This window comes from Myxocyprinus asiaticus, chromosome 18 (assembly GCF_019703515.2).
Source record: "Myxocyprinus asiaticus isolate MX2 ecotype Aquarium Trade chromosome 18, UBuf_Myxa_2, whole genome shotgun sequence".
NCBI lineage: Eukaryota > Metazoa > Chordata > Actinopteri > Cypriniformes > Catostomidae > Myxocyprinus > Myxocyprinus asiaticus.
In genome coordinates, this window is record NC_059361.1 from 9,405,469 (window position 1) to 9,418,695 (window position 13,227).

At 37.6% G+C, this 13,227-nt stretch overlaps 1 pseudogene; it reads left to right on the plus strand.

Annotated features, from left to right (window-relative positions):
* LOC127455835 (xaa-Pro dipeptidase-like) overlaps positions 1-13,227 on the plus strand; it is a 175,385-nt pseudogene that overhangs the window by 114,146 nt on the left and 48,012 nt on the right.

Consider the following 13,227-nt stretch of genomic DNA (forward strand, 5'->3'; position numbering starts at 1 on the left):
GGTTCTCGAAGGCAGACCACTTTATCCCTCTCCCGGGGCTCCCTTCAGCTCGTGGGACAGCGGCTGCTGTTGTGGACAAGGTCTTTCGGATCCATGGTATTCTGTTGGATGAGGTCTCCGACAGGGGCCCTCAGTTTGTGTCCCACTTTTGGAGGGAGTTTTGCAGACAGTTGGGGGCCACGGTTAGTTTGTCTTCTGGCTTTCATACCCAGACCAACGGCCAGATGGAGCGAGCCAACCAAAGTCTAGAGGGGATGCTTAGTTGTGTGTTCACTCAGAATCCCTCATCCTGGTGCGAGCGGCTTCCGTGGGTGGAATATGCATACAACCCGTTGCCGGCATCATCCACGGGGCTCTCTTCCTTCCAGTGCAGCGTCGGGTATCAACCTCCTCTTTTCCCTGATCGTAAATCCGATGTTGTGGTACCCTCGGCCCACGATTTCATCCAGTGCTGCCGTCGCACATGGAGACAGGTTAGACAAGCTCTCCTCAGGGTGAGAGGTCGAATTAAGACTTGGGCGGACAGGTATCGGACTAAATCTCCCACATATACTGTTGACCAGAAGGTCTAGTTCTCGTCTAAAGACATTCCACTCAAAGTTTCTTCTCACAAACTCACACCAAGATTTTTCAGCCCATACCTCATTGTTAAAGTTCTCAGTCTGTTGTCTGTCTACCTTAAGCTGCCTCCTGCCCTGAGGAGCATTCACCCTGTATTCCGCATTAGCAAAATTAAGCCCTTCTTCAGGTCTCCACTGCATCCCTCCACCATCCACGATCCGCTTCTACCTCACCTTATTGACAGGACCCGTGCTTTTACCGCCAGCAGGCTCCTGGATGTGAGGCTCCTGGATGTGAGACTCCTGGACCGATTCTTGATCGATGAAATTCAATCTGCATCGAAGGTCAGTTCTTCCTGGAACGTCGTGTTGGGATTCAGGGCTGATCACGTTGGTTTTTTGTGTGTATGTGTGCGTGATTGTGTCACTCGTGTTGTTTTGCTGTTTGACAGCTATCACTTGTTTTCTCCCCGTGTGTGTGCGTGTTGATTTTCCCCACTCTCGTGTGTCACGCGTGGCTGGCGCTCCATGGAGACAATTACCCGCACTGACACTCGTTATTGTTTTCACCTCTGGCTCGTTTAGCCTTTCCTTTATGTTTCTCTCTTTTGTTCAGTGGGTTGTTGGACTGTCTTAGTGTGCATCGCTCAGTACTCCGTCCCCGTTAGTTACTACTAAACTTCTGTCAGTTGGATTTTTCCTCAGATCTGTTGGATTATTTTCCTGTTTTTCTCTTTGGCTTTGTGCATCTCCTCATTTCCCTCAGACCCTGGGAACTGGTCGGCAGAGCTCCGCCTCCCCCTCCCCCTCCCCCCATTATGCTTGGACAGAGCGTTGATCGGCTCTGCATCTTCTTCCTGGGTGGTCCTACTCGTGTTCTGGTGGCCTCCAGTGGTTCCATTCCTGCATCGCCCCTTGTGTCAGTTCCATTCTGTCATCCCTCCGTGTCAGCACGTTTTCTCTGCCTACCAGCTAGAGTTTTGCCTTGCTGACTTCCAATAAAATGTTTTTGCGTCATTCTGCTTGTGGGTCCTCTTCACTGCCTGACAATCATAATCGCCACATTTTTAGGATGCTTTTTGTTAAGTTAAAAGTTGTGGAAACTTTTAAAATTGTATCTCAAGATTCCTGTGTTAGCTTGTGTTGCTAGAAGGGTTTGCATTAAAATACTTGTGTGGAGTATGATTCGAGTCTGAGGCTAATGAGCTATATAACTTTATGCTTTGCGTTGTGCCTAGCAACACCCTTTAACTGTGGTAAAATCACTGTAACACACAGCCTGTTCTGGCTTATTGCTTTTATTTAAAATCTCATTTTTAATTATTGTGTTTGCCCTTACCTGTGCTGTGTATGTTTATGCACAATTCTTGTGATGATGTTTTAACAGTCTTTCTCTTTCTCTCTCTCTCTCCCTCCCTGAAGACTGATATGGAGCTGGAAGTTCTACGTTATACCAACCGTATTTCCAGCAAAGTTCATAAAGAGGTAAAACAAAAAGGACACCTCATGGTTCATTCCCAGGGAGGACCGGCCTGTTCATAGGTCACACTTTAGGAATGATATTCAGGGTGTGTAGCTGCTTTCCGACATGGACTAATAGGAACCCGTGAGGCACAGACTGCTCAGTGTGGGTCACATACTGTACGTTTGGCTCAGTGTTTTGGGGGAATGAGATGAAGATATAAAGGATGTTCCAGATGGAAAAAAAGCTCCTATAAACTCTCCTAACAAAAACACAGTACTTACGGTCCTAACGCTGCATTCACTGTCGGTGAATTAACAATGGAACCCTGACTCCATCTGCTATAAACTGTAAGTAATGCATTTTAAGTGTAAGAGGGAGGAAGTTCAAGCTCCGTTCCACAGTCTAGTGAACTGCCTACCTACAGTATATAAGTGTTTTCATAATTTTTAATTAACTATTTCATTCACTAGTAAATGATAGAAGGTACTTCCTTCTATGTCAAAATTTACTGTCTTTCCCAATATTTATGTTTTGTAGTGATGAGAGTATTATGTTGTTAACTTAGCAACACACTGACTTCAGCTCCATTAACCAATTTTTACCATGTTGAAATCCATTCCCCCAGATCAGTGCAGAAAATCTGAAAAAGTCTGCAGATTCTGTCTGGCCCTGCTTATGAGATTCCTTCTTGGTTAAGAAGCTGGCTTTTCCGTAGATAACTAGGCAGCTCATTAGGTTTTGGAACCAAGTGTTAGTGTCCTAAGTCAAGAATTAAGTTTTCAACACACATATAATAATGTTAAGCTTTTCTTAGACTGCTCTAGTGAAGAATGGAAGGAAATTCTTGAAATATGCTCTGTTAGGAAGTATTTATTAAGAGAACATGACATTTTAAATGTTTGTTTTTGAAAGTGCAGGGCAGTCAAGCAGTAGATATAAATGAAACTCTGGGAGAGTTAGAATAATTGAAAAATTCAGATTGATAGTCCTGGTTTGTGGTGGAATAACTGCCTGATATCCGTTAATGAATGAAAAAGCTTTTGAAGTGTGTAAGATGTTAATTGTACAGCATGTCATTTGAAAATGAATTAATACTGCAAGTGTAAGCTCGGATCATATTTAAGATGGTAATTGCTGGCTTTAAAATTGATTATTACATCAAAAGGCATGTTAAACATCAATTTATGTCACAATTTTTAAATTCTATAAAATAATACACCTAAGAAACAGATTAGCCTTAAAGGAATAGTTCACCCAAAAATGACATTTCTGTCATCATTTACTCACCCTCATGTAATTCCAAGCCTGCTGTTATGTTTTCCGTGGTTCACAGATTTCAGAGCTGGAAGGGAAGATTTTCAGTGACTAATGAGTAAAATTTTTGTCTGTTTCTTACACAAAGCTATTGTATGACTTCAGCAGAATTAGAATATATAGTTCGTATGCACTAATTTGTTTTTATAACTTATGATATAAATTATTTATTTTTGGTAACACTTTACAATATGGTTGTATTTGTTAACATTAGTTTACTATATTAGTTAACCTTAACAATACACATTAACAATACATTCACAGCACGTATTAGTCGTGTTTATTTTTAATTTCAACACATTCATACTAATGCATTTTTAAAATTACAAGTTGTATACCTTAACATTAGTAAATGCATTATGAACTAACTTGAACTAGCATTGAACAATTATATTTTCATAAATCAAAATTAATAAATGCTGTAAAAAAATGTTATTTGTTAGTTCATTATAACTAATGCATTAACTTATGTTATCAAATACAACTTTATTGTAAAGTGTTAGCTTCTTTGGGGGGGAGTTTGACAGACATGTCTGTATGAACAATCTTTCTATGAGAAAAGTGCTGCTTGAACATTTTTTCAGAAATTCTAATGTTGTGTTCCACAGAAAAAATAACAGCATTCAAGTTTGGTCATGGAGTAAAAAATAATAGAATGATAGAATTTTGGGGTTCATCTTTGGGGGAACTATTCCTTTAAAACTGTAGAAAATACACACAGATTTCCATTCCAATTCATTCTGCTCTGGTTAGGATCCAACCATGTTTACGGACGACATTGTAAAAGCGCAGCAAAATGGTTATTCTTGCGTTATGGAAAGGAAACCAGATAGAAAAATGACCTTGGCCAGCTGGGTCAATCTTCAGTTGAAGGTCTGGATGCATTTTGAGGCCTCCTCTTTTTGAATTCTCTGGTTTCCAGCAGTAAAGGCTGCGGCACATATTACCTGATATAGTTCTTCATAAGTGCCTGTTCAAGCGTGAGCTGATGAAGATAAACATCTGACGGCTGTAATCTCGCGTCTTCCATTATTACTGGATATTCCGTTTAAGAGGAACACGAGTCATGGCCACAATGGAAACAAATTGATCTCTTAACTCAGAAATGAGGGACTGGGATATAAAAGACACCCATTTCATGTAGAGTTCACTGCAGGGGCAGGAAACCATTGAGTAAAGAGTTGAAACTCAAGGCAGAGTTATCACAGTGATGGAAAATCTGGAAATATCAGAATTTAAAAATTGTGATATCCAGGCCTGGAAAAGTCAAACTAATAAAATCTTTAAAGTTATAGTTCAAGTCAGAAGTTTACATACACCTTAGCCAAATACATTTAAACTCAGTTTTTCACAATTACTGACATTTAATCATAGAAAACATTCCCTGTCTTAGGTCAGTTAGGATCACTACTTTATTTTAAGAATGTGAAATGTCAGAATAATAGTAGAGAGAATTATTTATTTCAGCTTTTATTTCTTTCATCACATTCCCAGTGGGTCAGAAGTTTTCATACACTGTGTTAGTATTTGGTAGCATTGCCTATAAATTGTTTAACTTGGGTCAAATGTTTTGGATAGCCTTCCACAAGTTTCTCTCAATAAGTTGCTGGAATTTAGGCCCATTCCTCCAGACAGAACTGGTGTAACTGAGTCAGGTTTGTAGGCCTCCTTGCTCGCACACGCTTTTTCTGTTCTACCCACAAATTTTCAGATTGAGGTCAGGGCTTTGTGATGGCCACTCCAATACCTTGACTTTGTTGTCCTTAAGCCATTTTGCCACAACTTTGGAGGAATGCTTGGGGTCATTGTCCATTTGGAAGACCCATTTGCAAACAAGCTTTAAATTCCTGGCTGATGTCATGAGATGTTGCTTCAATATATCCACATAATTTTCCTTCCTCATGATGCCAACAATTTTGTGAAGTACACCAGTCCCTCCTGCAGCAAAGCACCCCCACAACATGATGCTGTCACCCCCATGCTTCACGGTTGGGGTGGTGTTCTTCAGCTTGCAAACCAAACCCTTTTTCTTCCAATCATAACGATGGTCATCATGGCCAAACAGTTCAATTTTTGTTTCATCAGACAAGAGAACATTTCTCTAAAAACTAAGATCTTTGTCCCCATGTGCACTTGCAAACTGTAATCTGTCTTTTTTATGGCGGTTTTGGAGCAGTAGCTTCTTCCTTGCTGAGCAGCCTTTCAGGTTATGTCGATATAGGACTCGTTTTACTGTGGATAAAGATACTTGTCTACCTGTTTCCTCCAGCATCTTCACAAGGTCCTTTGCTGTTGTTCTAGGATTGATTTGCACTTTTCGCATCAACTTACGTTCATCTCTAGGAGACAGAATGTGTCTCTTTCCTGAGCGGTATGATGGCTGCGTGGTCCCATGGTGTTTATACTTGCATACTATTGTTTGTACAGATGAACATGGTACCTTCAGGCATTTGGAAATTGCTCCCAAGGATGAACCAGACTTGTGGAGATCCACAATTTATTTTGCTGATGTCTTGGCTGATTTCTTTTGATTTTCCCATGATGTCAAGCAAAGAGGCACTGAGTTTGAAGGTAGGCCTTTAAAATACATCCACAGATACACCTCCAATTGACTCCAATTAGCCTATCAGAAGCTAATTGTCTAATTGCCTAAAGGCTTGACATCATTTTCTGGAATTTTCCAAGCTGATTAAAGGCACAGTTAACTTAGTGTATGTAAACTTATGACCCACTGGAATTGTGATATAGTCAATTAAAAGTGAAACAATCTGTCTGTAAACAACTGTTGGAAAAAATTACTCGTGTCATGCATATAGTAGATGTCCTAAACGACCGGCAAAACCTATAGTTTGCTAATATTAAATCTGTGGAGTGGTTAAAAAATGTGTTTTAATAATTACAGGCTAAGTGTATGTAAACTTCTGACTTCAACTGTGTGTGTGTGTATATATATATATATATATATATATATATATATATATATATATATATATATATATATATATATATATATATGAGATAGAGCTGAATTCAGAAGTTTACATACACTTAGGTTGAAGTCATTAAAACTAATTGTTTTAACCACTCCACAGATTTAATATTAGAAAATTATAGTTTTGGCAAGTCATTTAGGACATCTACTCTGTGCATGGCATGAGTAATTTTTCCAACAATTGTTTACAGGCAGATTGTTTCACTTTTAACTGACTATATCACAGTTCCTTTGGGTCAGAAATTTACATACACTAAGTTAACTGTGTCTTTTAAGCAGCTTGGAAAATTCCAGAAAATTATGTCAAACCTTTAGACAATTAGCCAATTAGCTTCTGATAGGAGGTATACTGAACTGAAGGTGTACCTGTGGATGTATTTTAAGGCCTACCTTCAAACTCAGTGCCTCTTTGCTTGAGAGCATGAGCAAATCGAAAGAAATCAGCCAAAACCTCAGAAAAAAATGGTGGACCTCAACAAGACTGGTTCATCTTTGGGAGCAATTTCCAAATGCCTGAAGGTACCACGTTCATCTGTACAAACAATAGTATGCAAATATAAACACCATGGGACCACGCAGCCATTATACCACTCAGAAAGGAGACACATTCTGTCTCCTAGAGATGAACGTAATTTGGTGTGAAAAGTGCAAATCAATCCTAGAACAACAGCAAAGGACCTTGTGAAGATGCTGGAGGAAACAGATAGACAAGTATCTATATCCGCAGTAAAACGAGTCCTATATCGAAATAACCTGAAAGGCTGCTCAGCAAGGAAGAAGCCACTGCTCCAAAACTGCTATGAAAAAGCCAGACTACAGTTTGCAAGTCCACATGGGGACAAAGGTATTCCATTTTGGAGAAATGTCCTCTGGTTTAATGAAACAAAAATGTAACTGTTTGGCCATAATGACCATCGTTATGTTTGGAGGAAACAGGGTGAGGCTTGCAAGCCAAAGAACATCATCCCAACCTTGAAGCATGGGGGTGACAGCATCATGTTGCGGGGGTGCTTTGCTGCAGGAGGGACTGGTGCACTTCACAAAATAGATGGCATCATGAGGAAGGAAAATTATGTGGATATATTGAAGCAACATCTCAAGACATCAGTCCAGGAAGTTAAAGCTCGTCGCAAATGGGTCTTCCAAATGGACAATGACCCCAAGCATACCTCCAAAGTTACTAAAAGAAATATGAGAGCAGGGTTGGGAGGGTTACTTTTGAAATGTATTCCACTACAAATTACAGAATACATGCTGTAAAATGTAATTTGTAACTTATTCCATTAGATTACTCAAGGTCAGTAACGTATTCTAAATACTTTGGATTACTTCTTCAGCACTGGTAGATTTTTTTCATTTGTTTTGTCTATAAAACTCTGCCAGTACAGTAAGACAAAATACACATGTTAAAAATACATTCTCTGGAAAACCTAAATATCTTATGCAGTGTTGTTTCTAAAAAAGATCAATCTAATTGATCTTGTTTTGAAGATTTTTGATATTTTTACAGGAATACAATACAAAAATTCTTATCAAGAATAAGATTTTTGCCCTAATATCAAAGGTCTTACTAGAAAAGAAGAAATTATGATCCAACGTGAATTTGTCTTGATAAAAAAATATGATCGTGCCTGGTAACGTGCATGTAAAATGGCTAGAAATAGCATTTTAGCTTAGCGTAAAGCTGACAATTTACATAAGGTTTATTTCTATTTCTTCTGCTCCAAACTTACTTCAAACTTACTTCTCTGTCTGCTCGTATGAATGTAACACATCATAAGAAAGTGTTTCAGCGCTGTTCAAATGCACTTTGGATCGCATCATTTATTTGTATAAATGTTTTCCATCTGAAAGGACTAAATATTAAATGAAACAAATGACAATAAAATGCAAAGTAATCTCTTCATTAATCAAAATACTTTTTGAATGTAACTGTATTTTAATTACCAATGATTTAAATTGTAACTGTAGTGGAATACAGTTACTTATATTTTGCATTTTAAATACGTAATCCCGTTACATGTATTCCGTTACTCCCCAACCCTGCATAAGAGGCACCATTAAAGGATAAATGTTTCATTTCTGTGTCACTGGCATTACCAAATGGAATTGCAAAAATTATTGTTTTCAAACAGGTTTCCCAAATACTCCTCACATTTGCAATTGGTCAGACAAACAAATAGTCCCACCCCAAACTCACTCTATTGGTTGAGGCTGTGTTGCTGTGTTGGGCTGTTCAGGATGCTTAAACAAATGGAGCAATATTTAATAGCATCACAAATTCACAGTGTTATGCTTTTTGGGGAAATCAACCCACAAATGGTTTACTTGTATAGTTGACTCTGAAAAATTCCACACCTTACCTTAAAGGAAGCAAGAACATTACGTGGACCTAAATCACACCAGGAATTGTTCAATTCCTTATGATTCACATCTGTAGTTTGCTAAGCTAAGCTATGGGGTTGATAAGAAAATTGTGCTTTAGAAAGTATTGTCAGGCATGGAATAACTGTATGGTTTGGGAACCTTACTGTGAAGCTGAAATCTATGTTAATACATTTAGTACAGTCAGCAATGAAAATTATGGAACGGAAAGAGTACCACAACCTCCAGTCTCTATATGAGCAGTGCATACTTAGCCAGGTGAATGTCGAGTGGAAATGTCAAGTGATCATCCCATTTTTTGTACACACATTATGAATTGCTACCTTCTGGGAGCAGCCACAGAGGACCACATTGTAAATTAAATAGGTTTAAGAACTCGTTTGTGCCTGTATCAGTGCAAATTTTTAATAGCAGTTCACAATAGGGCTGCAACTAATGATTATTTTGATAATCGATTAATCTAACGATTATTCTGTGATTATTCTGTGATTATTGCAACGATTAATCATTAGCTCTTAACCGATTATTCAGCTTGTGCCCCGACTGAAAAGGTGGTATTAAACGTGCTTACTAACAATAAAGAGGACAAAATCATCTTTTAAAAATACCTCTAAATGACATTCAGTGAATTAAGGGGAAAAAATAATTTTTAAGTTTAATTCAGTAAAGAAATTCACTGCCAAAAAATCCTATTGTTATAAATTGTTAAAAAATTGTCTTGTTTTCCATTTAACATGTTCTAAAAATCCTTAAAACAAGATACATTTACTTGAGAAGCAACATATAAGATATTTAGACTTGCTTTAAGAGAATGTATCTTAAATATAAGTGTATTTTGTATATAAGTGTATTTTTTCACTTGGTTATACTTCTGCGAGTGCAGTAAAGACAAAATATACTTATATTCAAGAACCATTCTCTAAAAGCAAGTCTAAATATCTTATATGCTTTTTTTTTTAAAGGATTTTTAGATATTTTTAAATATTTGTATTTTTAATATTATATTCAACATTCTCAGATAACAAATTTTTCTTCTGCAGTATAGCTGCTAAAGAAAATGTCGCTGTTTTAAAGGAGTTTTAGATATCTTGATTGGAAAACAAGCCAAAACAAAAACAAATCAAAAACGTATTTTGTTGCAGTGTATAATGGGGCGAAGACTACCTTCTCTCACCTTTCTGTTTACTTCTATACATCTTTAACTCACAAAAAAAACAAACTCTCTCTTATTAATAAAGCTGCGTATTGCCAATTTTCTTCACAATAAGAAATGCACAGTGACATATATAATGATTCAATAAGTCGCGAGCCATCAGTCGCAAGTTTTGCTCCAGCGGAGCGGCAGCTCCAGCTCTACTTATTCCACAACGAGAGTACTTCTCTATTTACTTATTTTGTATTTTTGCATTATAATTCCCTCATAATTTGCGATCTACATCACCTGAAGCTGTTTGGAAAGTTTAGAGCGCATCTGGACTGTGATCTGTGTAATTCTTCGTCAGTCAGGCGCGAACTGCAGTGCTGCTCTTGCGCGTCATCCTTAGAGTGTAATGTGATCTTATGTTACGTTAAATGAGATCAAACGACTATTCGACAACAAAACATTTTTGTTGCCTATTCCCTACATTCTCAATACTGTGATGTGTCCGGACGTTTAACTTTTGAGTTTTTGGTAATTCTCATTATTCACAATGTTATACAAAAGCTTTTAATTTAACAGTCAAAAGTTTCTTTTTGGAACCCCCCCACACAAAATGTTGACATTTATTTAACTACAAAAACTCTGTATTGCAAAAGTTTATCTTTGACTAGCTACAAGTTGTCAAAGGAACACTGAACAACACTGATTCAGTTAATTCCTTCAAGGTTTCATCAGACTGTGCACTTTGTGATGGGGACTAAGCCCACTTTTCATCATTATTTTTTAGTACCCAGTAAACTTGAATATTAAATCATTATAATATAATACTGAATGTTATTATTATGAACAATATTGTTATTATTATGAACAATAACAAAAATAGGTATTATTACTACATTAAGCAATCAGAAATACTGCATATCACAATTGTATTATAATAACAATTATTATTATTTTTATAATTATTATTATTATACAAATAATATTTCTGTAATAATTTATCAACTTGTATGGGGCATTCTAACCTTTATGTTGGTGGAAAACTGAAATTTTCTGTGTGACGTTGCATTAACAGCCTTTGAATGAGTGCCTCATTCCAAATATGCTGAAATTGCTCTCATCTCCTCTTTTGTCCACAAAAACCTGGAGTCATTGGATTATTTTAGATGTGTGTAACTTGTAGCGCTGTAAATATTACACACTTATCGCACGTTACCAGACTGAATCGAATGCAGCACATCTGTTATCTTATGCACAAGTTGAAATACATGGAGTGAGCACAATGACATTTTAACACAATGTTGCTGGGAGAAATTCGCAACTGCATTTCCATTTGCAGCTCCAGATTAGTTGATGTATTCCATTGGGTTTCTTCACTTCAGTGCCTGGTGTAAAAATTATGACCTTGTGACCCGCTTTGTGTTTTTGTTTTTTACATATCTTTAAACCCTCCTCAACGAGAAGACAGCTTATTACAAAACTGAACATTTTATAATGTTAATGAGACAAATTATATTCAAGACAGGAAGAACAGAGTGAGAGTGTTGAGAAGTTATTGTGTCTTTGTCCGTGAGCTTCAGCTCTGCTTTCCTCATCCACGTCCTCTCACGGGACGTCGTTAAAATCGCACCATGTCCCTGTTCACCTGTGCCAGGTGAACTGTCTCAGGAGACTGTGAAGTTTAGCACAAGATCAGTCAAGTGGTCAACAGTGCTCGGTTTTCATTTTTATCTTTCTTTCTCTTTGGTTGTCTATCTATCTATCTATCTATCTAACTCAATATTAAAGGAACAGTTCATCCCAAAATAAAAAATTCTGTCATTTACTCAACATCATGTTGCTCCAAACCACATTTTTTTTTAATTCTGTGTAACACAAAAGTTGATTTGTCAGACTGACAGGAGGTTAGGCAGAATGTTCATGCTGCTCTTTTCCATATAACAAAAGTAGAAGGTGACCAATTGCAGTCAACCTCCAAGAAGAACAAAAAAAGCACCTTTAAAGTAGACTTGTGCAATATATTCCAAGTTTTCTGAAGCCATTTGATAGCTTTGAGTGAGAAACTGACCATAGTTGAAGTCATTATTCAAAGAAAAACTTCAAAGACGAAACTTTCATGTCTCATTTGCGCTTCTCTATATTCAAGATGTGTATTCAGAAATATTGTGGACAAGCCATATGTTTTACTTTCATGATGCTTTTGTGGTGCTTTATTGTCTTTTTTTGAAGCTCGACAGCATCTGTCACCAATAATTTTATTCATGCTTTCAAGAGTTGCGTGAACATCTCCTTTTGTGTTCCAGGGAAGAAAGAAAGTTATTCGGGTTTAGAACGATATAAACTTCAATCTCATAATCCTAAATGAGACATCCGTAACAGACTTTGATTTATATGGCCTTACATTTTATTCTTACAAGAATATTATTACCTCTGTCACCTCAAATACTTAAATTCTCTGAAATGACCTGATCTCCGCAATCTCCAGGGTATCTTTCAATGATGCTGTGCTGTGTAACTCTCACACAGACACTCTCTCTCGATTAAAATAAAAGCCTTGTAACTTTCAATCATCAAACAGCCCCTTTAATCTGCCCTCGACACTTACTCATCCACATTTCTCTTCACCGAACACAAAATTACTCTTATCAAATGGATGAAACAGAGTGTAATTTGAAGGCAATTGCTGGTCATTTTCAGAGCCATTCCACAGCTCTCAGCAGCGTCTGCTTGCTCTGAAACCGACCGTCAGCGAGAGTTCATTGAGATGATTATACTTTGGAGAGGAAACGGGGAAGCCCTCGGAATGGCGCCAGAAGCACTAGAGTTATTAAATGAATCACTAATTGAATAATTTGTAAAGCGTTCTTATCTGATTTGACTGTTTACATTTGTGTGTTTCCTCACAGGTGATGGAACGTGTGAAACCCGGACTGAAAGAGTATGAAATGGAGAGGTGAGTATCGAGTATCATTTTTATCTGTCAGTGAGTGCATTTACATGTAAACACCTTTACCGGCATTCTTACCGGCATATCTAATGTACGCAATGTGTGGACATACCTCTTTAAGGTTTGACATCAAAAGTGGTGAATAACTCGATTATTTCAAATCTCATGTAAACACCGTTCTATTTCCTTTCATTCCAGACTACCAGAGGTAGTACTGAAAGCACTAGTGAAAAACTCTTGTGCTTGCGCTTTGAACAAGAATCGAATTAGAAAGTTGTCACCCCATGACGCATGATGTGTCTTTAGCTATAAAGCCCCTGAACATGTCAGCTCGATCTCTTCTTCATTCTCGCTTGACCGAATCGATTTTGTGCAGTTCGTTTTGAAGAGTGCTTCAGCTGACATCCGCGAACTGATTTGTCA